This window comes from Lactuca saligna, chromosome 9, assembly GCF_052625555.1.
Source record: "Lactuca saligna cultivar CGN05327 chromosome 9, ASM5262555v1, whole genome shotgun sequence".
NCBI lineage: Eukaryota > Viridiplantae > Streptophyta > Magnoliopsida > Asterales > Asteraceae > Lactuca > Lactuca saligna.
In genome coordinates, this window is record NC_136425.1 from 201,530 (window position 1) to 206,327 (window position 4,798).

At 41.0% G+C, this 4,798-nt stretch overlaps 1 non-coding gene across 1 annotated transcript; it reads right to left on the reverse strand.

The window, feature by feature from the left end:
* Positions 1-3,839: 3,839 nt before the first annotated feature.
* On the reverse strand, positions 3,840-3,946 carry LOC145019037 (small nucleolar RNA R71). The gene has a single exon (XR_013667356.1). It is a non-coding gene; the product is annotated as a small nucleolar RNA R71 (small nucleolar RNA).
* Between the last annotated feature and the right edge of the window lie 852 nt (positions 3,947-4,798).

The following is a 4,798-nucleotide window of genomic DNA, read 5'->3' on the forward strand; positions in this document are numbered from 1 at the left end:
TTGTAATCCGGGTATTGTTGTTATGTAACCACCGAAATTTCGAAACAATTAAAACTTTTCAAAAACAACCCATTTTAATAACGTTGTTACAAAAAGGTTTTCAATACATTATTTAACAGAGTATTTCCCAGATCCATTTCATAAAACACCAACGCGATGAACGGTACGATCACGCCTTTGCCTTGCCACAGACTCCTGAGAACCTGAAAACATAAAAACCACAACTGTAAGCCCGAAAGCTTAGTGAAATACCCCCAAAATACCAACCACATATACGCCCTTCCAGGCCACAACCTTCCGGTCCAAAACATATCGCCTTCCGGCCCATAGCGTAATGCCTTCCGGCCCATAACACATAGCCTTTCGGCCCATATCATATCGCCTTCCGGCCCGCAACATAAAAAGCATACATATCATGACAGAACATAAAACAACCATGCACATAACATGTAATCATATAATAGTTCACAGTTAGCAAATTGACCAACAGATCACATAACATATCATTACTCTAACCAAGATACCATCCTAGCCGATCACTAGCATAACATCACCCTACGACTCAGCCAACATACTAATTATGCACATACGCCTTTCCAGGCCATGACCTTCCAGTCCACATCGCATTGCCTTCCAGCCCACAACATGTAATGCCTTCCGGCCCATATCCCGCAATATCATACAACAGACAATTACTCGGATTTCCATCCGATAAAAAGGGTCGGCCTTGGTGCCTTAAACCCTATAGATATAGTGAGGATAACTCACCTTGAAACTGCCGACTGAACAGATAACCCGAACTGCTCCGATCCCTGATACGATCTCCACCACTGGACAGCCACCAATGCACTGAACTCGAAACCATAATCAACAATTACCAAAATACCCCTGGAAACCACTGGTCAACCCTTGGTCAAAGACTAGGTCAAAGTCAACCCCTGACTGACCCTACTTGCTGAGTCAACCCTATGACTCGCCGAGTTCCCAACTCAAAACTTCACTCAATCCGCGACCTAACTCGCCGAGTCACCCCGAGACTCGCCGAGTCCAACAACTCTGAGTCCACTCGCACATAACTCACCGATTCATCCCTTGACTTGCCGATTCTTCGACTCAACCAGAAAATATTGGGACTCTTCGACAAGACTCGCCGTGTCCAAGAACAGACTCGCCGAGTCTAAGGCTATCGTCAACCTACTCGCCGAGTTATTCATCCCACTCGTCGAGTTCCAGACCATCTTCATCCAACTCGCCGAGTTGTTCTTCCAACTCGTCGAGTCTCAGCTCGTCTTCAAGCAACTCGTCGAGTCCACCCATGTGACTCGCCGAGTACCACCGGTCTGAATCCAAACAGAAGCGTTCCAGACCATGCAATTGATCCAAAACATAGGTCTAGCCTCCTACAACTCATCCATCACGTAAAGTGGCAATCTTTACGTGAATCCAAAGAGATCTATGCATTTTGCACATTAGGGCTATGGTTTGGGACAAGATAGCTTCATCCAACACTCCACATGATATGTGCATAATTAGTTAATTATTTAACATATATTCTTAGTTATTTTTGATTAATTATGAGAATAATGTGGACAAAAGGTACTTAAAATGCTTTGAATTGTGTTTTCAGTCCAAAAGATATGCTTGGAGGCAAAAAGGAGAAAAGGGAAAGCAAGTGAAGATTAAAGAGTGAAAGAAGGACCTACTCAGCGAGTAGATCGACCCTACTCGGCGAGTACACGACGATATGCCAGAAGATAAATACGACTGCTAATTCAAGACAGATAAGTATGGACCTACTCGGCGAGTTGATTCTGCTACTCGCCGAGTACCCTCTGTTTTGGGATATCTTTAAAAGACGAATCTTTATCCCATGGGACATTATTCCTGGCGATTTTTGAAGGATTAGCTGCGACTAAAAGGTTCAGAAGGCGCTAAGGAACCCTAAGCTTCAAGAGTTGGAAGAATTCAAGCAATTAGGTTAATTCTACCACTTAGACTTAGGAATTAAACATGTTTGCTTTCATAAACTTTGTTTTTGTGTTTGTTTCTACTGCAACTATGAGCTAAACTCGTTTTTGTTTCTGTTTGGGGAATACCAAAGAACTCCTATGGTTTAATTATTAATTCTTGCTTAATTGTCTATTGGTGATTTATTAAATCAAGTTTGTTAAAGAACCTTATGTATTAATCACTACTATTTTCTGTTAATTGGAAGGCAATTAGGTTGCATGAACATCACTTAATTGTTAACCTCATATGTCTATGTGAATGCTAAAACATATGCTTGGAAGTAATGAGTATGAAACTAAGATTAATAAGAAAATAGGAAGATTAATGTGTGAGCTTGTTTGAGAAACCATCAACAAGAGGTTAATTGAATTGATAACTTAATTAACCATTACAAATCTTATTTAATCCAAATAATTAATCTAGGGAATTAATTAGTTTAAACACTTGATCAACGCTTAAATTAGTTAATTGTCTAAGGGTTAGGAGTAATGAATATGAACCTAACTATTATCATTGGTAACCAATAGCAATTAATCCACCTTAACTTAAATAACCATAGGAGTGAATTGGTTGAACCTAAATAGAAACATCTTTATCAAATTTGGTGAATAGTTGTTGCTTTAGTTAATTAGTTAATTTAGTTTGTCTAAGTTTCTAGTCTTGCAAAACTAGAGAAAAACCCTTTACTTTTATTATTTGTTTTAGTGAAAATTAGCTATTAGTTTAATTGCCGTTCCCTGAGTTCGATACCTTACTTATCAATCTATACCACTTAAAGACAGGTTCACTGCCTTTGTGTGCTCAAATTATTAATAAAAAGTAGGGATAAAACTAGTTGAATTTACACACATCAAGTTTTTGGCGCCGTTGCCGGGGAACGGTTCTAAATAATTAAGCTAATTCCTAATTTTTTCGATCCTTTGTGTGAGTTTACTTGCATAAAGTTCATTTATTGTAATTTAGTAACTGGTAATTAGGTTTTAGTATCTGTTTTAGTTAGGTTAAAACTTAGAATTTTTTTTTGAAATATCACTGATACTCGCCGAGTGCACTCGCACCTACTCGGCGAGTAACAGTTTAGTTAGCAAATTTTTTTTATTTGTTTACAATCTTTTTGTTCTTTTTACGCTTTTTATTTGATCAATTTCAGGACTTTCATGACCAGAGGAGCAAACACACCACTGGTACCCCCGTTTGAAGATCCCGAATCCGCATTGAAAAGAAACAAAGGGAAGGACGTGGAGAGTTCAAGCACACCAAAGAAATCACCATTGTCCAACTTGAAGACTGTTTTTGGGAAAAAGAAGAGCAGCAAATCAGGAGCTTCTAGCGCTTTCTTGATAATTGAGGAGCCAATTCAAGAAGATATTGGATACGAAACCGAGGAAGAAGAGGAGGCAACGTACGAACAAGAAACTGAATCGGAGGAAGAGTTAGCATTCACTATGGCTAACATTGATGAAATTCCCATGGGAGAATGGAAGAAGAGGATGCGCGATGACCATGGCCCGGGACTTGTGCAACCCGCAATTCCCGCATCTGCCACCTTCGAGCTAAAAGGTCATATCCTAGCTTCACTCAAGGAAATACCTTTCTATGGGAAAGATCATGAAGATGCCTACAAACATTTGGATGAAGTGAATGATGTTGCTGATTACTTCAACATTCCAAATGTAACCCGCGAAACTCAACTACTTCGGATGCTTCCGGTAACCTTCAAGGGTGCTGCTAAAGACTGGCTCAAATCACTTCCCCCCGGGTCAGTCACTACTTGGGCCAGAATGAAGGAAGAATTTATTGATCATTTTTGCCCACCATCCAAGATAGCCAAACTCAAGAAGGCCATTGCAAACTTTGAACAACAAGCTGGAGAGTCATTATATGAAGCATGGGAGAGGTACAAAAGTCTACAACGAAATTGCCCACACCATGATCTAAACAGCCAGCAAGAAGTTTCCATCTTTTATGATGGAGTCAATGTCACGACCCGGCAGTTGCTAGACTCACAAGGCCCACTTACAAAGAAGCCACCCCCGGTGATTAAAGAATTAATTGAAGAATTCTCTAAACACTATAGAGAATACCACAACCCTAGGAATGATGTCACGAGGGGAGCCGCATACGCTGCTACTGAAGATTTATCCGCGGTCATGGCCATGTTAAAAACCATAGATAGGAGAATGGACAAAATGGATCAAACTATCCATGCCATACGGGTGGGTTGAGAAAATTGCAATGGACCTCACCTCACTAGAGATTGCGATTTGGATGAGAACGGCAACAAAAAGGCACAAGTATGTTACTCGAGCGGTGACCGGTATGATGAGGACTGGCGCAAACAAAAGAAGGAGTGGCTGCCTTACGAAGAGTACAAGAAGGCCAAGGAGGAGAAGTACAGACAAAAAGGGAGAGGCTTTTACCAAATGGAGGAGTCGGTGCAAGAGAAGAAGCCAAGCTTGGAAGATATGCTAACTAAATTTGTGGCCGCTTCCGAGAAAAGACATAGTGACCACGATGCTGCTATCCAAGAAACAAGAACAATGCTCAGGAACCAGCAAGCATCCATCCACAACATAGAAACGCAGCTTGGGAAACTTGCTCAACAACTAAACCAAAGGTCACCGGGTGAGCTTCCTAGCAAAACCGTGAACAACCCACGAGGCGCACAAGTAAATATTGTTACCACAAGAAGTGGGAAGATTATTACTCCCCTGGCCCCCATTCGAACTGAAGCAACCAAGGACTCACAGAAGGAAGGAACGGAAGAGCAAGTCGAAAACCAACACTC